Here is a 23,998-nt window from a genome sequence, read left to right as displayed (position 1 = left end):
TCAACATGGAGAAACCCCTTCTCTACTAAAAATACAAAATTAGCCAGGCGTGGTGGTGCATGCCTGTAATCCCAGCTACTCAGGAGGCTGAGGCAGGAGAATTGCTTGAACCTAGGAGGCAGAGGTTGCGGTGAGCCGAGATCGTGCCATTGCACTCCAGCCTGGGCAACAAGAGCAAAACTCTGTCTCAAAAAAAAAAAAAAAAAAAAAAAAAAAAAGGATCACATTATGGGTATAATTTTTGAAACCTGTATTTTTTTTTTCCCTTAAACATATATCTAGGACATATTTTGACTCAGTAGACATCTAGAGTCTATCTCACTCCCTTTAAAGAATACATAGTATTCTATCATTTGGCAGTACCATAATTTAACCAGTCTCCTGCTAATGGACACACCATTACATACAATGGTCTATGATACCTTTACACTTATATCTTTTCACTCTTGAGAGAATATTTTAAATTTTAATGTTGTATAAAAGCAATCTACATACACAGTTTAAACAAATACTATTAGAAGGATGATTTTTTTGTTTTGGTTTGGTGTTTTTTGAGACAGAGTCTCGCTTTGTCACCCAGACTGGAGTGCAGTGACTTGATTTTGGCTCACTGCAATCTCCACCTCCTGGGTTCAAGCGATTCTCCTGCCTCAGCCTCCCGAGTAGCTGGGATTACAGGTGCACACCATCACGCTCGGCTAACTTTTGTATTTTTAGTACAGACAGGGTTTCACTATGTTGGTCAGGCTAGTCTCGAACTCCTGACCTCAGGCAATCTGCCTGCCTCGCCTCCCAAAGTGCCGGGATTACAGGGGCGAGCCACCACGCCAGGCCAGGGATGATTTTTTAAAGTAGTCATTTGCTTATTTTCATTGCCCTTCCCAAAACCTCAAAAGAATTGTTAAATCTCTCTGAAAGTGATAGTGGTTTGTTTTTTCCCTTAAAGGCAACCAAATGGAACCTTCTTTTCTCCTGCTCTGTCTGAACTCGATTATGTTCTAGGAGTTCTGTATAGCTATCCTATGATTTCCTGGCATTTCCCTACACTTGTCTGTGCATGTATCCCACGTTCCCTCAACCCAGGGTCTTCCTTTTTTATTTGCTTGTTTATTCCTTTGTTTTATAATTGCTTCCTAAGAAAGAGCATATAGAAGGTTAATTTTTTATAAAAATAACCAGCAGGATTGAAGCTGCACCTTTGAATTTGCAATTCAACATGAAAAATCTCCTCAGGGCTGGTAAAAAGAGGCCTTAACCTCTGTCTTTAGATTTACAGTCTAATGCTTGCTCAGCCATTTTACCCGCTCCCCCCACCTATGTTCATCAATCGTTGATTGTTTTCAACTAACCACAAAGTTACCGGAACACTATACCTGCTATTCGGCGCAAGAGCGGAGATAATAGGCACCGCCTTAAGCTTCCTAATTCAAGCAGGACTAGACCAACCAGAAACTCTACTAGGAGATGATCAGATGTACAATGTTATTGTTACTGCCCACGCGTTCGTTTTCATCTTCTTTATGGTGATACCAATCATAATTGGGGGTTTCGGGAACTGGCTAGTCCCTCTGATAACTGGTGCACCCGATATGGCATTCCCCCGGATAAATAATATGAGCTTCTGACTTCTCCCTCTATCTTTTCTGCTCCCTACTTGCATCCTCAATAGTAGAAGCCGGCGCTGGAACCGGCTGGACAGTTTATCCCCCTTTAAGAGGAAACCTAGCACATGCAGGAGCCTCTGTGGACCTGACCATCTTCTCGCTCCACTTGGCAGGTGCCTCTTCTATTTTAGGAGCCATTAACTTTATTACCACTATTATTAACATAAAACCCCCAGCTATGTCCCAGTATCAAACACCCCTTTTCGTCTGATCAGTCCTCATTATGGCAGTCCTTCTACTCCTTTCTCTTCCAGTCCTAGCCGCCGGGATTACTATACTATTAACTGACCGTAACCTCAACACTAATTTTTTTGAGCCTGCTGGCGGGGGTGACCCTATCTTGTACCAGCATTTATTCTGGTATAAAACTACCTTCCACCCCTACCGTATAACCAAAGATATTTTAGGTTTAATTTTTCTCCTCCTCCTTCTAATAACTCTGGTACTATTTTCACCTGACCTCCTGGGCGACCCAGGTATTTACGCTTTAGCCAACCCCTTCAACACCCCACCACACATTAAGCCAGAGCGGTACTTTTTGTTTGCCTACGCAATCTTACAATCCAAATGACATGGTTCTCTAAAAATTCTATAATTTGAATCAACATGGTTATCCACAGCCTACTTATCGGTCTCATCAGCCTACTATATTTTAAACAATTCAACGATAAATAAGGTTGTTGGATCAGGTGGTTAATAGCTCTTGGGTAGTAAGTATTATTACTAGCATATTTAGTGAACCTGAGGTATTTTAAGTATAAACAAATGCTACAGGTAGAGGAAGGGATCCTACTAGTGTGTAAAATAAGAAGTATTAAGGCATTCTGGTTGGTTGCCTCAGCGGGTGATGATAATTAGGGTAGGAACTAGCGTGGCTTCAAAGAGGATATAAGACATAGTTAGTTCTGTGGCTGTGAATGTTAGGATTTTAAAAGTCTGTAGGGGCCGGGCACGGTGGCTCACGCCTGTAATCCCAGCACTTTGGGAGGCCGAGGCGGGTGGATCAAGAGGTCAGGAGATCGAGACTATCCTGGCTAACATGGTGAAACCCCGCCTCTACTAAAAATACAGAAAATTAGCCGGGCGCCATGGCAGGTGCCTGTAGTCCCAGCTACTCGGGAGGCTGAGGCAGGAGAATGGCGTGAACCCGGGAAGTGGAGCTTGCAGTGAGCCGAGATCGCGCCACTGCACTCTGTCTGCCTGGGCGACAGAGCGAAACTCTGTCTCAAAAAAAAAAAAAAAAAAAGTCTGTAGGGAGATCAATATAAAAATATAGAGCTTTTTTCATGGGAGTGATTCATTGGACAGGTGATATTGGCTTGCTAGACTTATAAGAGGCAGTAGTCAGGCTGTTAAGATTAGAAGGGGTGATGTCAGCTGGTCAGAAGAGAAAACTAATGAGAAGTTGGATGAGTTATCATTGAATTGGTTAAAAAATAGTAGGCTGATGAGGCTGATGAGTAGGCTGTGGATAACCATCTTGATTCAGATTATAGAATTTTTAGAGAACCATGCCATTGGTAACAGTATAATTGCTGGAATAATAATTTTTAGCATTGAAGTAAATTTAGATTTTGTACATAATCTAGACCATATGTACTGGAGATTGAAACTAGTAAGGCAAGGCCCACTGCAGCTTCACAGGCAGCAAATACTAGGAGAATAATGGGTATTATCGATGCTAGAGTGAAATGTATATTTAAAGTTATGAGTATTTATGATAAATACTGATAGTATTATGCCTTCTAGGCATAATAGGTATGATATTAGGTGGGTCGATAGACGAATACTCCTAGCAGTGGTACGGTATATGCTAATATAATATTGATATAAATCGCGGGGATCTGGTAAATATGGTCTACCATAATCTAATGAGTCAAAATCATTTATTTTGACTTAAACTATTTACAATTCAACACAGTCTAATCCTTTTTAGGCTCATTCATAAATCAAGCCTAGGATTAAAATGGTAACTAGTATAAGGGCTGTGCCGATCATTAGTGTCAGGTTGGTTGTTTGAAGGGCTCATGGCAGGGGTAGTAGTAGAGCGATCTCTGAGTCGAAGAGGAGGAATGTGATGGCTACTAGGAAGAATGTAATGGAAAAGGGGAGGCAGGCGGAGGCTAGGGGTCAAATCCGCATTCATAGGGGCTGGATTTTTCTATATAGATATTAAGCTGTGGAAGCCAAAATGCGATTATTATTAGTAATAGGGCCAGTAAGGTGTTGGTTACTAGGGCTAGTGTCAGGTTGATTACTCTCTTTTGGATATTATGGAAACTAATTGATTGGAAGTCAGTGGTACTGTTTATACTAAAAGAGTAGGACCCTCATCAATAGATAGAGACATATAAGAATAGTCATACTACATCTACAAAGTGTCAATATCCGGCGGCAACTTCAAAGGCAAAGTGGTGATTGGATGTAGAGTGGAATTTTAATTGGTGGAGGAGGCAGATAGTGAGAAATGTTGATCCAATAATAACATGAAATCCATGAAAGCCTGTGGTTGTAAAGAATGTTGAGCTGTAGATTCCATCAGAGATAGTAAAGGGGGCCTGGAAATATTCTGAGGCTTGTAGAAGGGTAAATACCTAAGGTAATTGTGATTGATAGTGCTTGAAGTATCTGCTTTCGACTACCTTCTATCAGGCAGTGGTGAGTGCAAGTAATCGAAAATCCTGATGTAAGTAATACAGATGTATTCAGGAGGGGGACTTCTAAGGGGTTGAGGGGAGGAATACCTGTTGGGGGTCAGTGTCCCCTTAATTCTGGAATTGGGACTAGACTAGAGTGGTAGAATACCCAGAAGAAACCAGCAAAAAATACTTCTCAGATAATAATAGAATTATTCCATATCAGAGGCCTTTTTGGACGATTGATGTGTGGTGGCCTTGAAATGTAATTTCTCAGATAATGTCACGTCATCACTGGTATATAGTTAGTGTGTGGGTTAGTAGGCCCAGGGTTAAAAGGGTGATAGAGTTAAAATGAAATCACATGGCCAGGCCAGATGTTATTAGGAGAGATGAGAGAGCTCCTGTTAGTGGTCAGGGGCTGGGTTTGACTATATGGTAGGCATGTGTATAGTGGGTCATTATGGGTTGTTGTACAGGTAAAGGTTTACCAGCAGTGTTAAGACGTAGGCTGAATAAGGGCTACGGTGAATTCGAGGATGGTTAGTAGGATTAGAATAATGACAGCGATTGAAGCTGTGGGAAGACTGATAGTTGACAGTACTAGTGTGGCTCCTCCGATTAAATGTATTAGCAGGTTTCCAGCTGTAATGTTGGCTGTTAATCGCACAGCTGGTGCCATTGGTTAAATGAATAGGCTAATAGTTTCAATGATCACTAGCATAGGGATAAGTGGTATAGGTGTGCCTTGCGGTAAAAAGTGAGCTAAGGAGGTTTTTGTCTTGAAGCAGAAGGCTGTAATGACTGTGCCTGCTCATAAGGGGATTGCTATACCTAGGTTTATTGATAATTGGGTAGTTGGTAAAATGAATGGGATAGAAGCCCAAGGAGATTGGTTGAGGCAATGAAGAGAATTAGGGAGATCAGTATAAGGGATCAGGTTCATCCTTTAATATTATGGGTTATTATTATTTGTTTTAGTACAAGTTGAATTAGTCACTGTTGAATGGAAATCAATCAGTTACTGATTAGATGACTGGAGGTTGGAAATAGTACAGGGGAAAATAAAATGATTAATACTACTGCAGGTAGACCTAGAATTGTCGGGATAGTAAGAGGTGAATAGATTTTTGTTCTTTTTAATTCTCGGGGGCTTTATGTTTTTGGGTTTTGATTGTTTTTGGTATAGGGGCTGTATAATAAATGAAATTTGATAATTTTAACTGAATAATGGAGCATAAAGTTACGATTATTGACAGGATGACAATGGATCATGTGGAAGTATCTAGTTTAGGCATTCACTGCAAGTAGGTGCAGATCCCCTCCATCTTTAACTTAAAAGGTTAATGCTAGATAGCTTTACAGTGATATTACAGTGCAGACGTGGATCAGGTTTCAAAGCATTTTAAGGGGGTTAATTCTAGGACAATAAGTATAAAACTGTGGTTAGACCCACAAATTTCTGAGCACTGTCCATAGTAAAGGCCTGGACATGTAGCAGTTAAGGTAGTTTAATTTAAGCATCCGGGGATTCCATCTGTTTTGAGGCCCAGTAAGGGGATAGTTCATGAATGCAGGATGTCTTCGGATGAGATTAATATATGGACAGGGATCTCTATTGGGAGAATTGTTCAGTTATCAACTTCAAGGAGTCGAAGTTCTGGCTTTAAGTCTGCTGTTGGAATCATATAAGAATCAAAGCCTAACTCTTCATAGTCTGTATATTTAGAGCTTCAATATCACTGGTGGCCAACTGCTTTGACAGTAAGAGAAGGATTGTTAACCTTGTCTATTATGTGCAGAATACGTAGGGATGGGAGGGCAATTAAAATTAAGATAATGGCAGGTAAAACAGTTCACACAGTTTCAATTTCTTGAGCATCTATGGTGCCAGTATGAGTTAATTTTGTTGTGAGTATTAGGGAAATGATGTCTAGGACCAGGGAACTAATTAGGAAAATAATTATAAGAGCATGGTCATGGAAAGTGAGTAGTTCTTCTATAATAGGGGATGTGGTGTCTTGAAGGCCTAATTGAACTGGATGAGCCATTAAGACATATAGGATTTAACCTATAAATTCGCTCTGACAAAGTTATGTAATAATTTTACTAACATCTTATCAAGAGAGTCATAGAAGTTATGGGATTGGCTTGAAACCAATTTCTGGAGGTTCAATTCCTTCCTTTCTTGTTTAGGCTTTCACGTAAGTTGGCTCTCCAAATGTGCAGTAGGGTGGTGGACATCTGTAAAGCCACTCTAAATTAGTAGATGGTTATTCAATTGTTAGTACTTTTCATTTTGAAGGAAAGGCTTCTCAGATTATAAATATTATTAGTATAACTGCTGTTAGTGAGATAAATGAGCCTATGGATGAGATAATATTTCACATGGTGTGCACATCAGGATAATCGGAGTAACGTCGAGGCATACTGGATAGACCGAGGAAGTGCTGTGGAAAAAAGTTAAATTAACACCTATAAATAAAATGGTGAAGTGGATTTTAGCATAGGTCTGATTAAGTGTGTAGCTTGAAAATAGGGGGGAATCAGTGGACAAAGCCTCCTATGATGGCAAATACCACGCCTATTGATAGGACATAGTGGAAGTGGCCTACAACATAATATGTGTCATGTAAGACAATATCTAGTGATGAATTAGCTAGTACGATGCCGGTTAAACCTCCCACTGTGAAATTTTTTGAAACATTGCATGTTTGCAAATGTCTTTGTTCTACCCTTACACTTAATTGACAATTTGGCTTGAAAATAATATTTCCAGCAGGGCATGGTGGCTCACACCTGTAATCCCAGGACTTTGGGAGGTTGAGGCAGGCGGATCATCTGAGGTCAGGAGTTCAAGACCAGCCTGACCAACATGGAGAAACCCCGTCCCTACTAAAAATACAAAATTATCTGGGCATGGTGGCACATGCCTGTAATACCAGCTACTCGGGAGGCTGAGGCAGGAGAATTGCTTGAACCCAGGAGGCAGAGGTTGTGGTGAGCTGAGGTGGCACCATTGCACTCCAGCCTGGGCAACAAGAGCGAAACTCCGTCTCAAAAAGAAAAGAAAAGGGAAGGGAAGGGAAGGGAAGGGGAGGGGAGGGGGAGGGGAAGGGAGGGGAGGGGAGGGAGAAAAGAAAAAAGAGAAGAAAAGAAAAGAAAATTTCCTCAGAAATTTGAAGACATTGCTCCATTGTCATACTGCATTCAGTGCTGCTGATGATCAATCCAATGCCATTCTGGTTTTTGATCCTTTATATATGAGCTCTTCTTTCCGCTCTGCAAGCTTTTAGGATCTTTTCTTGGTTAATGTTTTTCTGAAATTTCATTATGTTCTGCCTCGTGTAAGGCTTTTTTTTTTTTTTTAATTCGCTAGGATGGACACCAGATGTTTTTCAGATGGGAAAATGTTATTGTACTATTCTTTGATAATTTAGTTTCTTTCCCATACTAGACCTACCCTACCCTGAGAGGATGACTATAGACTATATGAACTATAGACTCTCACCCAGTCTACCTTCTGGTTAGGTCTGGCCAATATCAGATCAGATCACAGGAAGACAGAGAGGTCAGAATATTTCTCCTGTATACTCAAATTATTATCTCCATATACTCAAATAATACTTGTCCTCTGGTAGATTTCACTTTGGAGTCATCGAGTGGGATCCACTTGCCTCATTGTATGATTCCTGAATGTGCTTTCTTGTCTTGTTGCTGTTGCAGAGCCCCATCTCTCAGGCACTAGCTATATCTATCACTGGAAGGTCCTTCCTCCTTGGCTCTAGTTCTTATTGGACCTCATTTACACGGCCTCCTCCCCTTGCACTTTCAGCCCTGGGAGTGTAATAGCTTCTCACTGCTGCTGGTCCCTGGACACTATACCACCTTTGTTTGTCCCCTTAATCCTCGCTGCTCACACTCCCGTAAATAGTCCTTTCATAAAAATCTCTTTATCCCAACCATGTGCTCATGTGCTGAATTAGGCTTGCTGTTGGGACTCTGATACAATATTTCTCTCTCTCTCTTTTTAGAGATAGTGTCTTGCTCTGTCATCATAACTCACTACAGCCTCAACTCCTGGGCTTGAGTGGTCCTCCTGCCTCAGCTTCCTAAGTAGCTGGGACTACAGATGTGAGCCACCACGCCTGGCTAACTTTAAATTTTTTTTTTTTTTTTTTAATATTGACACATCTTGCTATGTTGCCCAGGCTGGTCTCGAACTCCTGGGCTCAAGCAATTCTCCTGCCTCAGCCTCCCAAAGTGCTGGGATTACAGGCTGATCCTTTAACTTTGTCCTCTATTTTCCATCTATATGTCATCTCTTGAATTTACCTTCTGGGAAATGTCCTCGTCTTCATCTTCCACACTGTCTATGAATTTCTCATTTCAGCAATCATATTTTTCATTTCCAAGAGCTCCCATTATTCATTTTCTTTCTAATTTTGTATTGTGGTCAAATACACACAACATAAACTTGACTGTCTTAACTATTTTAAGTATATATTTCAGTGGCATGAAGTACATTAATATTATTGTGCAACCATCACCCATCTTCAGAACTCTGCCTCTTGCAAAATTGAAACTCTTTCTCCATTAAACAATAACTCCCCACTCCCCATTCCCCCAGTCCTTGGCAACCACCATTCTTTCTCTTTCTCTACCTCATATAAGTGGAATCATATAGAATTTGTCTACAGATAATTCTTTCTTATCACAGCATTCCATTGTTGTTTATGTTTCATAATTTATTTCTCTTCCTGCATTGTCTTTGTTTACTCTAAATTCCATTGTTTTAGTGTCTGATTTCATGATGGAGGCATTCCTCAGATGTCAAGTGACTTTCACATAATAGTTTATTATTACCTCCGTATACTCAAATAATACTTGTCCTCTGGTAGATTTCACTTTGAAGTCATCAAGTGGGATCCACTTGCCTCATTGTAGGACTCCCGAATGTGCTTTCTTGTGCTGTTGATTTTTTTCCAGAAGAGAATTTGCCAGTCTTTTGCCTAGCATTCTTGGAGCCAAGTGCAGGAATTAGCCTGAGCACTTCAAGTTCAGAATGGACTTTCGTTTAATGGGAATATTTGTCCGGAAGAAATTCCTTGAAGTGAAATTGTGATACCCAAGGGTATGCATTTTAAAATTTAATGGATTCCAATGCAATTTTGGAAGCATCCAAAGAAAAAGGCTTGTTTTTTGTTTTGTTTCTTTTAGAGACAGGGTCTTGCTCCCAGGCTGGAGTGCAGTGGTGTGACCTTGGCTCACTGCAGCCTCAACCTCCTGGGCTCAAGCAATCCTCCCATCTCAGTTTCCCAAGTAGCTGGGACCACAGGCACATACAACCATGCCCAGATAAGTTTTGTGGGTTTTTTGTAGAGACGGGGGTCTTGTTTTGTTGCCCAGGCTGGTCTTGAACTCCTGGGCTCAGGCCATTCTCCCGTCTTGACATCCCAAAGTGCTGGTATTACAGGCGTAAGCCACCAAGGCCAGCCCAAAGAAAAAAGTTTAATATAGTTAAAAAGAACCAAGAAACACATTTTTTAAGCTTTCTATGTCAGCAGAATTTAATGAAGTGCTTTCCTTATGGAATTAATGTTCCAAGAGGTAAAATAGACTGAAAGCAATCCTGTTTTTCCACGGGTCCTACTTGGCTTGAGAATCAGTGCTAACATAGGCTATTTGAAAGACTAAACTTCTCTCATCTTTCTAGAAAACAAAATTAGATTACTTTAAAAACCATTTGATCGGTCTTACAGTAGAGACAAAAAATGGAAACATATGAAGAGGTGCTTGGTCTTATCTATCTATAAGGACCAAAGGAAGTAGCAGCTAAAAAAAAAAAAATTGCTTAAACCATGATCTTTGGTAACTGATATTTAAGTTTATGACAACTGTTTGCAGAAAATCCCAGGGTGGTGATTGTCCTATAGGTTGCCTACCTCTTTCTGGATTATAACTGGATTATAACCCTAACCATTCCCATAACCTATATGTCACAAAACATGAAGATTAGTGATTTCCAGAGTACCTAAATCCTATCCACATCACAACTGACTTATAGGATCTAGCTCTACGCTAATCTAAGTAGGTTTTCCTTTTTTTTAAAAGTGCTGATTATCTTACCCCACAAGGTTACTCCAAATTTTGTCCTAAATTCCTCACTACGTAGCAGATAGTAAGACATGCTTTATAAACTCCTCTCCAGAGACGCCAAGCCTCAGCCAGAAATAGACATTTCCCTTCCAAGATGATTGAAAGGAAGTCTTTAAGTTCTCAGTCTCTATGGTGACAGCTTGATGGAGATAGTTGAGGACTCGTACATGAAATATGCCTTGCCCTTTCAAATTCTGTAACAACTGCTCAACATGAGCTCACAGACACCACTCATTGCTGTGTGATAGCAATCACTTTACCACTGCTGAACTGGAGCTGGGATTTCTTAATAGCGGGGAGCTGAATGTAGAAAAATACATCCAAACGACATTGTATCTAATTCATTCCTTTTCTCCTATTCTTTACTCTGAAGATATAGTTGAATTTTGCTTGAAGAAATGTAGTTAAATGCTGCATATTGGCAAATGTACAGCCCAAACATTGGTTTATAGTCCACAAAATTTGAGCTTCTACTATTTGCAAGATACTGTGTTCTTTACAGATATTCTACTATTGTCAATAAATATTTGTGAGTGAATGGTTTTAAGAGCACTAATGTTGCCAATGATTACTGCTATCTTTTCTCAATATCACTTAGTCAGGCCCAGAATACACAATGAATTCAAAGGGCAGAGTGCCATGTCACTCCTTCCTGTTACACACAGTGGGGTGTAGCTTTGCCCTCACTTATATAGTCCTTGGTCAGTTGACAAAACTAACTGAGCCACGGTACCAAGCAGAATGACTTAGGCAGCCAACATATGAAAAAACTTAACCACTTACCCCTCCCATGTAGTGAAAAGATACTTGACTCCTCCCATGTAGTGAAAACACAGGCCTGCCCAGACTTGGTATTTAGAAAACTAAAATAAGACTCTTTGTTTGACTCAGCTCCTAAGTAGTCATTACATATGGGGCACAAAGACCTCTTCTTGAAGATCTCTCTAGGAGAAAAGAGCTGCAGTGGACTAGTGGCTCCCTGACCTATGAATAAGGACAATCATCTATTATGTTACTGGTTTTTTGTGTTTTCTTTAAAGCACAGTCCTTTCAAAATCTCTACTAACTTGATTTTAAGTACGTACAGTTCTGAGGGAGAGTTGCAGCATAGATCACTTCTCAATATATGCATGGTCTAGTAATAGTGAGGATGAAAAGAGGAAACCAAAAGGGAAGTTAAATTCATGCACAATGTATAAGTTACTAATAAAATGGCAATCCCATACTCTCTTGTCCACAACCCAAGAGGGTCTACACTAACCAGAGTCTTGGTTTCCTTTCCTTTCCCTCCCTTCTGACATGATTTTCCTTCAAGGACTTCTGATTGGAAAATAACCTCAACCCAAACTTCCCCTTCTTATTCTGGCAATTAGAGTTACTATCCTGGTAGGACTTCAGGTTCTTAGAAATAGGATGATAATAATCATTTTATTGATAGTTAACATTTATTGAGCAATCACCATGTCTGAGGCACTGGGCTGCACACTTTACACACTATATACCACATTTGTACCTTATAGCAACTTCATACACAGTTACTATTATCCCCCTCTTTTTTTTTGAGACAGAGTCTCACTCTGTTGCCAGGCTGGAGTGCAGTGGCACGATCTTGGCTCACTGCAACCTCCGCCTCCCGGGTTCAAGCAATTCTCCTGCCTCAGCCTCCTTAGTAGCTGGGATTACAGGCGCATGCCACCACGTCCAGCTAATTTTTATATTTTTAGTAGAGATGGGGTTTCACTATGTTGGTCAGGCTGGTCTCAGACTCCTGACTTCGTGATCTGCCCACCTAGGCCTCCCAAAGTGCTGAGACTACAGGTGTGAGTGACCGCGTCCAGCCTATTATCCCCATTTTTATGGATAAGGAAAAGAAAGGATAGAATGGTAAGTGGATTGTCCAGGAGTGTATGGTAAATGCTAGAGGCAGGATGGAGTCCCAGGGAGTCTGAGTCTAGAGGTCATACTCTCAACAACTGCACTAGGGTATTTTCTTTCCTTGCTCTTTGACTTCAGAGACGCAATCTAGTACGATGTTAAGTTTGGAGCCAGAGTGCCTGGATTCAAATTGCAGTTCCTCTTTTATAGCTGCATGATCTAAAGCAAGTTATCTAACTTCCCCTCATGGTTCTAAGTCATCCCACTGGGTGCCATGACTCTGATTAACTCCATCCAGGTTTGATCATTGCAATTAATTTCTAAATATTTCTGGAAATACTATGTATTATGTTAATATGTACTTGTTTTTATAGTACTTAATGTTTCTGTGCATTCTCTATTCTCACAGCAATTTTTCAGTCTTCAATCCCTGAGATCATGGTTTCTGTTCCTTTTCAACCTTTCCTTCATGCTAAGGTAAGTGCTTTGTAAATGTTGAGTGACTGATGGCATGAAACAGTCATTGCAAGAAAGGTCTGTTAGAGGCAAAGTAATGTGACACTGGGCCTTGCCTTACTTTAAGTCCAGGTAACAAATAACTATGCATTCTGCAGCTTTGCAGATCAGGGTAATCTTCAGAATAAGTCAAGCCTTTGCTTCTGACAGAGCATCCTTTCAATGGCAGCCAGAAAACTGATCTCTTGATTCTCCATCCCTGGGTGTGTAGGCATGTAAACAGAAGAAAGCAAGGGATAGGCTGCCATGACATGTCTATGAGACTTTGCCAAGACACTGCAAAGCCAGTAACCCCCACAATGAGGAGAGGAGTTAGGCTGCAATTAACTCCTTGTCATCTGCTATAGCAGAGTCAGCAACACGGCAGCTTTCCCCTTCCTTTACTGAGAGAACACATTCTTCCTTCCAGATATCTCCTTGGATCTCTGATCCTGAGGACATCCTATGACCCCCCTCCTAATTCCAAAAGAAGCAAAAGGCCGGGCGTGGTGACTCATGCCTGTAATCCCAACACTTTGGGAGGCTGAGGTGGGCAGATCACAAGGTCAGGAGTTTGAGACCAGCCTGGCCAATATGGTGAAACCCCGTCTCTACTAAAAATACAAAAATTAGCTGGGCATTGTGGTGGGTGCCTGTAATCCCAGCCACTTGGGAGGCTGAGGCAGGAGAATTGCTTGAACCCAGGAGGCAGAGGTTGCAGTGAGCCAAGATTGTGCCACTGCATTCCAGCCTGGGCAACAGAGCAAGACTCCATCTTAAAAAAAAAAAGAAGCAAAAGAAAATCAGATCCCTTCTCTCACCACTCCTATTCAACATAGTGTTGGAAGTTCTGGCCAGGGCAATTAGGCAGGAGAAAGAAATAAAGGGTATTCAGTTAGGAAAAGAGGAAGTCAAATTGTCCCTGTTTACAGATGACATGATTGTATATCTAGAAAACCCCATTGTCTCAGCCCAAAATCTCCTTAAGCTGATAAGCAACTTCAGCAAAGTCTCAGGATACAAAATCAATGTACAAAAATCACAAGCATTCTTACACACCAATAACAGACAAACAGAGAGCCAAATCATGAGTGAACTCCCATTCACAATTGCTTCAAAGAGAATAAAATACCTAGGAATCCAACTTACAAGGGACATGAAGGACCTCTTCAAGGAGAACTACAAACCACTGCTCAAGGAAATAAAAGAGGATACAAACAAATGGAAGAACATTCCATGCTCCTGGGTAGGAAGAATCAATATCATGAAAATGGCCATACTGCCCAAGGTAATTTATAGATTCAATGCCATCCCCATCAAGCTACCAATGACTTTCTTCACAGAATTGGAAAAAACTACTTTAAAGTTCATATGGAACCAAAAAAGAGCCCGCATCGCCAAGTCAATCCTAAGCCAAAAGAACAAAGCTGGAGGCATCACACTACCTGACTTCAAACTATACTATAAGGCTACAGTAACTAAAACAGCATGGTACTGGTACCAAAACAGAGATATAGATCAATGGAACAGAACAGAGCCCTCAGAAATAACGCCGCATATCTACAACTATCTGATCTTTGATCTGATCTGAGAAAAACAAGCAATGGGGAAAGGATTCCCTATTTAATAAATGGTGCTGGGAAAACTGGCTAGCCATATGTAGAAAGCTGAAACTGGATCCCTTCCTTACACCTTATACAAAAATTAATTCAAGATGGATTAAAGACTTAAACGTTAGACCTAAAACCATAAAAACCCTGGAAGAAAACCTAGGCATTACCATTCAGGACATAGGCGTGGGCAAGGACTTCATGTCTAAAACACCAAAAGCAATGGCAACAAAAGCCAAAATTGACAAATGGGATCTAATTAAACTAAAGAGCTTCTGCACAGCAAAAGAAACTACCATCAGAGTGAACAGGCAACCTACAACATGGGAGAAAATTTTTGCAACCTACTCATCTGACAAAGGGCTAATATCCAGAATCTACAATGAACTCAAACAAATTTACAAGAAAAAAACAAACAACCCCATCAAAAAGTGGGCGAAGGACATGAACAGACACTTCTCAAAAGAAGACATTTATGCAGCCAAAAAACACATGAAAAAATGCTCACCATCACTGGCCATCAGAGAAATGCAAATCAAAACCACAATGAGATACCATCTCACACCAGTTAGAATGGCAATCATTAAAAAGTCAGGAAACAACAGGTGCTGGAGAGGATGTGGAGAAATAGGAACACTTTTACACTGTTGGTGGGACTGTAAACAAGTTCAACCCTTGTAGAAGTCAGTGTGGCAATTCCTCAGGGATCTAGAACTAGAAATACCATTTGACCCAGCCATCCCATTACTGGGTATATACCCAAAGGACTACAAATCATGCTGCTATAAAGACACATGCACACGTATGTTTATTGTGGCACTATTCACAATAGCAAAGACTTGGAACCAACCCAAATGTCCAACAATGATAGACTGGATTAAGAAAATATGGCACATATACACCATGGAATACTATGCAGCCATAAAAAATGATGAGTTCATGTCCTTTGTAGGGACATGGATGAAATTGGAAATCATCATTCTCAGTAAACTATCGCAAGAACAAAAAACCAAACACCGCATAGTCTCACTCATAGGTGGGAATTGAACAATGAGAACACATGGACACAGGAAGGGGAACATCACATTCTGGGGACTGTTGTGGGGTGCGGGGAGGGGGGAGGGATAGCATTAGGAGATATACCTAATGCTAAATGACGAGTTAATGGGTGCAGCACACCAGCATGGCACATGTATACATATGTAACTAACCTGTACATTGTGCACATGTACCCTAAAAGTATAATAATAAAATAAAATAAAATAAAACTTAAAAAAAAATCAGATCCATAGTTGGTATCCAACTCTGTATGAGTGAGACATAGAGGGGAGGAGGTCTAGAGATTTGCGAAGTAACACTTGAAAGGGATCCAGCAGAACTGAGTCATAGATCACCTTTAATCATTGTGCCAATTACTTCTTTGGTAGAATGAGAAATGGAAAACAATCATTGAAACCACTGAAATAAAAACTAAATCATTCCAATTATAGCAAACAGAGCAGAGAAGGCCTGTTAACATTCACAGGAAAAGGTAGGGGTGATCAAATTCCATGAGGCTTAGGTATGGCTTTTACTTGGAAGGTAGAAAAAAATTAAATCCTTCATAATTCAGAAGGTAGAATCATAGGATTCTAGAGCCGAAAACATTTTTGAACTCATGTAATCCAAGTCTCATATTTTACAAATTAGACAACTGAGGCCCAGGGAGGGAAAGTCACTTTCTAGAGACCACAGGAATGATAACAGAGCCAAGTCAGAGCTCTGGTCTCCTGCCTTTCTAATACATCCACTGACGAGAAAAGATGCCTATATCTGGGAAAGGCTCTCACGTTCAACTAAGGCCCAGGAAACATGAGTAAACCTGATAACTTTGTAGAAAGAGGAAGTTATCATACCTCCATTCCCTGTATACTGGGTCACAACACAACTGTCCTTGTTTTTCTCAAATTTTTCAGGTTCTCTGATTTGCATGTTGATCTCATGTTCAAGTGGGACCAAAAAAGCATGCGAAAAGAGAGAGAAAGAAAAAATGTAGCATAACATAAAGCAGAAGCAACCTTCTTCATGGCTTAGGGGTGTTTAGTAGCAAACTAGGAATCAAGAGGACCTGGATTCTCCTGGCTCTAGCTCTGCCACTTTGACAAGTCATTTAACATCTTTGTGCCTCAGTTTTCCTATCTGCAAAATGAAACCACTGTATAGTAAATGATTTCTAAGGTCTCTTTCATCACTAATATTTTAGAATAATATTAGAGCAATATTCAATCCTCATGGTACTAATATAATTTTATCATATCCTAGATTAGAAAGATATATATAAAATAAGGGTGATGAGCAAATAGTTGATTGTGAATTCAATCGAACAAATATTTGTTGTTTTTTGTTTGTTTTGAGATGGAGTCTCACTCTGTCGCCCAGGCTGCGGTGCAGTGGCATGATCTCGGCTCACTGCAACCTCTGCCTCCCGGGTTCAGGCGATTCTCCTGTATCAGCCTCTTGAGTAGCTGGGACTACAGGCATGTGCCACCGTCATTGCCTCAAATTTGATCCTGGGTCAAAGCAAAATGCCAGGACTCTGGAGTGCATCCTCATTGCTTTGCTATGAACACGGACATATCCGCATGAGCATTTCTGTTAATTTGGGAAACCAAGGGCAAGAAGTGGCGTATGAAGTATGTGCTATATAATATGAAAAAAAAGAAAATGAAAGGATGAAATACTAGTATATAATTAAGAGACTCAATTGCAAAAACTCTTAACCTGAACACAAATTCTGAAAGTTAACTTTGTTCTAATATATCTCACCATTACTCTTCACCTTCATGTTACTAACAAACTTCCTGAAAGTTTTCTTCCTCCTCTAATTCCACTCAACAAAATAACCTTTATTTTCTGTCTTTTCTAACTTACTTTTCAAACAACCAAGTTTCTCAAAGATTGCCTAACAAACAGCCCACTGACCTGTTCCTTCTGCCTCTCTTTTGAGACCTGTATCACTGTTGCGCATCCATTCTTCCTTGAAATTTTGTCTTTTATCTCTTGTGGAGCATTTCCAGCACTATCCTAGTTCTCCTCCTGCCTTTTGCCTTTCTCTCATTTCTACTGTGTATTTTTTTTTTTTTTTTTTGACACGGAGTCTCACTCTCTGTCACCCAGGCTGGAGTGCAGTGGCGCGATCTCGGCTCACTGCAAGCTCTGCCTCCTGGGTTCACGCCATTCTCCTGCCTCAGCCTCCGGAGTAGCTGGGACTACAGGCGCCCGCCACCACACCCAGCTAACTTTTTTTGTATTTTTAGTAGAGACGGGGTTTCACCATGTTAGCCAGGATGGTCGTGATCTCCTGACCTCGCGATCCGCCCTCCTCCCCCTCCCAAAGTGCTGGTATTAGAGGCGTGTGCTACTGCGCTCGGCCCTACTGTGTATTCTTTTTTGTTTATTTGAGACACAGTCTTGCTCGGTCCCCTAGGCAGGAGTGCAGTGGTGTGATCTCGGCTTACTGCAACCCCTGCCTCCTGGGTTCAAGTGATTCTCCTGCCTCAGTCTCCAGAGTAGCTGGTATTACAGGCTCATGCCACCACGCCTGGATAATTTTTGTATATTTACTAGAGACGAGGTTCACCATGTTGGCGAGGCTGGTCTATAACTCCTGACCTCAGGTGATCCACCCGCCTTGGCCTCAAAAAGTGCTGGGATTACAGGCGTGAGCCACCGTGGCCCCATTTCTACTGTGTATTCTTTGTTGGCTTTCTGTCCGTAAATATGGATCTTGTCCTTGAGCTTTTTTTTCAACCCTCACTATACATAGCACCCCCTCCTGGGAATCTTACGATATTCCCAGAGCTTAGACTCTCATTTCTGCAGAGGATTCTCAGTTCTAGAGACATTCTCAAGACTTATCAGAGGTGTAAACAAGGTACTTAATGCCAGCTACCCCTTCTATTGTAAGACTAAAATTTCAACTTCTGCTATTGTTGTATACTACCTACTTATGCAGGTATAGTGAGGCTAAATCTGTCACCACTCCATGTAACAACCAGGGGAGTGGCTGCATTTCACTTCACCAACAACAGTTTCAATGGCCATGCAGGTATATTATACAAAGTGAAAGCTTAGCATGTAGAATCATGTACACAGCTAACCTCTAATTATTTTGTGTCTTGACGTAGATGTTGTCCTTTTATTCAAACGCTGCCTGTTTTGTGCATAAATTACCCAAGCTACAGAAGTAGAGGAAGGGCCGGCCTAGAGGAATATAACTGGAGTGGTAGGCCCAGCCTCTAAAGAAATAACAGACTTTAGGAGAAAAACGCCTGCAGTCAATTCTCTCATGAATGAGACGTAAATAGGCACCCTGTGCTTCCAAAGCTAGAAATCACAGAGATCAGGACACTGAACACAGTCACCCTCCTTTCCTTTTGAGAACCCACTCTATTGTAAAATTTTCTCCCCAGGTTGGAGAATAGAGCTCAGAGCCTGTCTGATCATAAGTCTTAAACCAAGATGAATCATTCAATCATAATGTCATTGGCTTCAGCAATGTCCTATGATTAAGCAAAAGCCTTTCCAAAGAGCTTCCAAAAAGGAATAAAAGTACACCGAGCACTCCATTGCACGTTAATGAACAGGACATTACTATATAGGGGCAAATATAAACAGTTATGAACATTAAGTAAGCTTTCATATCCCACTGACACTCTCATTTGCAGCTAGAAAGCAGAAATAGCTGAAGGAAAACTACATGACTAGAAAACTGTTCTGTAAAACATGTTTTAGGCATGGCGTGGACTTTTCCCTCTTCTTTCTTTTTTTGGGGTGTGTGTCTGTGTGTGTGTGTGCTGGGGGCAGGGGTTCTTCTAAAATATTACAAAGACTGGCCAGGCATGGTGGTTCACGCCTGTGATCCTAGCACTTTGGGAGGCTGAGGTGGGAGCATTGCTCGAGCCCAGGAAGTCAAGACCAGCCTGGGCAAGGTGGTGAAACCTCATCTGTACAAAAAATGAGACATAAATAGACACCCTCTGCCTCCAAAGCTAGAAATCACAGAGATCTTTGCAGATGATATGCTTCTTCACGTGGAAGACTCAATTCAGTGAAAAATGAAGGTGGCCAGTGACAAAACAATAACTAGGAAAAAAGGCAAGTACCTTCAGAGCTGCCCTGTCCACTCCTCCCACCCCACCTTTCTGGACACAGTCACCCTCCTTTCTTTTTGGGAACCAACCCCATTTTAAAATTTTCTCCTCAAGTTTGAGAATAGCCCTATCAGGCTCTGAGCTCATACCTATAGGTGTGGTGACATGTGGCTATAGTCCCAGCTACTTGGAAGGCTGAGGTGGGAGGATCACCTGAGCCTAGAAGGTAGAGGCTGCAGTGAGCCCTGATCTTACTGCTGCACTCCAGCTGGGGTGGCAAAGTGAGATCCTGTCTCAAAAAATAATAATAATTGTTATTATATCTATATATCTATATATACTTCAAAGACTTAGTATGGGAAAATTTAAATGCACAGTTAAGCAATATATAGAAATAAAACAAAGAAAACTCATCCATATCATCCCCAAAATATAATGAACTTTTCCAGCCATTTTTCTGTGCATTTGTCTATGTATTTCACACACAGAAAGAGCGAGGATCATACTATTCATATTATTTTGTAGCCTGTTCTTTTCACTGACAATATATGCCATGAAATTATTTCTATGTCATATATAACCCTAAGGCCTTGTTTGTTGGTTTGTTTTTTGAGACAGGGTCTCACTCTGTCATCCAGGCTGGAGTTCAGTGGCACGATCTCAGCTCACTGCAACCTCTGCCTCCTGGGCTCAAGTGATTCTCCTGCCTCAGCCTCCTGAGTAGCTGGGATTATAGGCATGCACCACCACACCCAGTTAATCTTTTAATCTTTAGTAGTGAAGGGGTTTTGCCATGTTGGCCAGGCTGGTCTCGATCTCTTGGCCTCAAGTGATCCACCTGCCTCAGCCTCCCAAAATGCTGGGATTATAGGCATTAGCCACCACGCCTGACCCTAAGGCCATTTTTAATGGTGGTATTAAATATTCATACATGAGCTAAAAAGTATGATTGAACTATTGTACGGACTGCATCCTAATTTATTTATTCTCAATTCTTAGATGAGGTTTGCATAATTGGCTGAATTGTGTTCCCCCAAAATTAATATGTCGATATCCTAACCCCCAGTACCTCAGAATGTGACTGCATTTGGAGATAGGATTTTAAAGAAATAATTAAGTTAAAATGAGGTCATCAATGGGCCTTAATCCAATATGACTGGCACCCTTATAAAAAGGGGAAACTTGAACATAGACACTTACAAGAACCATGTGAAGATCCTGCTGACAGCTTGATCTCAGACCTTTAGCCTCCAGAATTGTGAGAAATACATTTCTGTTTAAACCACTCAGTCTGCCGTGCTTTGTTATGACAGCCCTAGAAAACAAATATAGGTTGTTTACAATTTTTTTCCGATTAAGAACATCTTTGTATTTCACTCTCTGGGCACCTATCTAACTATTTCCTTTGAATACATTTCGAAACAAGGATTGTTAGGTCAAAGAGTATATTTTTTATGCTCCTGATATGTATTGTTTGTCAAATTGTCCCGGCTAAGGGTGCGGTTTCCAGACTACTTCCAAGGCCACTAGTCTTCCTGGTGCCAGAGGTTTTCATAGGTTTTTCCTCTTTTTTCTAATTATGTGTTTTCAAGTTTTCCATTAGAAATACATATTACTTCTATAATAAAAAAAATTTTTATTTTTTTAAAAGGGAAAAAGAGTCTTATTCAATATAAAATATCTCCATATTTGACTGAATTAAAATGAAACTGTTATAGAGTTTCAGTTCTGTTTTGTTTTGTTTATGTGTCCCCCAAGCTGGAGTGCAGTGGCCCTATCTCGGCTCACTGCAACCTCTGCCCCCCGGGTTCAAGCGATTCTTCTGACGCAGCCTCCTGAGTAGCTGGGACTACAGGCGCCTGGCACCACGCTCAGCTAATTTTTGTATTTTTAGTAGAGATAGTGTTTCACCATGTTGGCCAGGCTGGTCTCAAACTCCTGACCTCAGATGATCTGCCCGCCTCAGCCTCCCAAGGTGCTGGGATTACAGGTGTGAGCCACCATACCCGGCTGAGTTTCAGTTTTATAAGATGAAAGAGTTAGGGAGGTGGATGGTGGTGATGGTTGCACAAAATTTTGAATATATACATACCACTCCACTGTAGACTTAAAATGGTTAAGATGGTAAATTTTATGTGTATTTTAACACAATAATTAAAAATTGAAAATGTCACATGAAACAGTGGTCTGAAGAGACAAAACTGAAAGCTTATTAAGAGAATGAGAAGATAAGTCACAGACTAGGAGGAAATAGTTGCAAAAGACGTATCTGATAAAACAGTGTTATATGGCCGGGTGTGGTGGTTCAGGCCTGTAATCCCAACACTTTGGGAGGCCAAGATGGATGGATTACTTGAGTCCAGGAGTTCAAGACTAGCTTGGGCAATATAGCAAACCCTCTCTCTCCAAAAAAAAAAAAAAAAAATGTAGCAGGGTATGGTGGCTCAGGATGGCTGGAGCCTGGGAGGTTGAAGCCGCAGTGAACTGTGATCACATCACTGCACTCCAGCCTTGGTGACAGAGTGAGCCTCTGTCTCAAGGGAAAAAAAAAATGTTGTTTTTAAAAAATATATACAAAGAACTATTTTTAAAATGTATTTGTTTATTAGAGATGGGGTCTTGCTATGTTGCCTAAGCTGAATTAGAACTCGTGGGCTCAAGGGATCCTCCTGCCTCAGCTTCTGAAGTAGCTGGGACAACAGGCACAAACTGTCATGCCCAGCTCAAAATACACAAAGAATTCTTAAAACTCTGGGAGCTAAGCTATGAAGATGCAAATACATAAGAATGATACAATGGACTTTGGGGACTCGGGGGAAAGGGTGGGGGGTGAGGGATAAAAGACTACACATTGAGTACAGTGTACACTGCTCATACACTGCTCATGATTTGGTGATGGGTGCACCAAAATCTCAGAAATTACCACTAAGGAACTTATTCATGTAACTAGATACCACCCGTCTCCCCAAAACTGATTGAAATAAAAAGAAAAGTAGCTATAATTGGTGTCATTTAAAAATAAAGTTTAATAATAATTTCTGGTCACTAAAAAAATAAAAAGAATTCTTAAAACTCAACAATAAGAAAACAACCCAATTTAAAAATGGGCAAAAGAGGCTGGGCACGGTGGCTCACACCTGTAATCCCAGCACTTTTGGAGGCCAAGGCTGGCGTATCACGAGATCAGGAGATCAAGACCATCCTGGCTAACATGGTGAAACTCCGTCTCTACTAAAAAAATACAAAAAAAAAAAAAAAATTAGCTGGGCATGGTGGTGGGCGCCTGTAGTCCCAGCTACACAGGAGGCTGAGGCAGGAGAATGGCATGAACCCGGGAGGCAGAGCTTGCAGTGAGCAGACATCGCGCCACTGCACTCCAGCCTGGGCAACAGAGTGAGACTCCGTCTAAAAAAAAAAGGGCAAAAGACCTGAACAGATTCACATCACCAAGAAGATACACAGAAGGCAAATAAGCAATGAAAAATCCTCAACATTGTAAGTCATTAGGGAATCGCAAATTAAAACAACAATATCAGTACCAACCTACTAGAAAGGCTAAAATCCAAAAGAGTGACAATACCAAATGGTGACAAGGAGGTAGAGCAGTAAGAACTCTTACTCATTGCTGACGGGATATCAAAATGGTATAGAAGACACTTTGGCAGTTTCTTACAAACTAAACACACTCATACATATGATCTAGTGATTGCATTCCTTGCTATTTACCCTAAGGAGTCAAAAACTTAAGCCTACATGCCAGGCATGGTGGTGCATGTCTGTAGTCCTAGCTACCGGAGGGGTTGAGGTCAGACGATAACTTGAGCCCAGGGGTTCAGGTCCAGCCTGGGCAACATAATGAGATGCCGTCTCTAAAAATTTTTTAATAAAAAAAATTACACAAAAATCTGCACACAGATGTTTATAACAACTTTATTCATAATTGCCAAATCTTGGAAGCAAATAAGAAGTCAACTAAGGATAAATAAACTGCAGTACATCCATTGGATGGAATTTTATTTAGTGCTAAAATGAAAGGAGCTATCAAGCCATCAAAAGACATGGAGGAAACTTAAATGCACATTGGTAATTAAAAGAAGCCAATCTGAAAGGGCTGTATGATTCTAACTATATGATATTTTGAAAAGGCAAAACTATGGAGGCAGTAAAAAAGATTAGTGGTTACCAGGGATTAGGGGAGGGAGGGATAAATAGGAGAAGCACAGAGGATTTTTAGGGGAGTGAAATTATTGTGTAGGATACTATAATTGTGGACACATTATACATTGTGAAACCCAGAGACTGTACAACACCAAAAGTGAACCCTAATATAAACCATGGACTTTGGATGATAATGTTGATGTATGCATGTAGATTCATTGATTGTAATGTAAGTACCACTCTAGTGCATGATGTTGATAGTGAGGGAG

General features: G+C 40.8%; 1 pseudogene; it reads right to left on the bottom strand.

Annotated features, from left to right (window-relative positions):
* Nucleotides 1-4,761: 4,761 nt before the first annotated feature.
* On the bottom strand, nucleotides 4,762-8,661 carry LOC117979318 (ATP synthase subunit a-like; annotated as a pseudogene).
* Between the last annotated feature and the right edge of the window lie 15,337 nt (nucleotides 8,662-23,998).

Source organism: Pan paniscus, chromosome 13 (assembly GCF_029289425.2).
Source record: "Pan paniscus chromosome 13, NHGRI_mPanPan1-v2.0_pri, whole genome shotgun sequence".
In the NCBI taxonomy this organism is placed as follows: Eukaryota; Metazoa; Chordata; class Mammalia; order Primates; family Hominidae; genus Pan; species Pan paniscus.
This window is presented reverse-complemented; position numbering and strand designations above follow the sequence as displayed.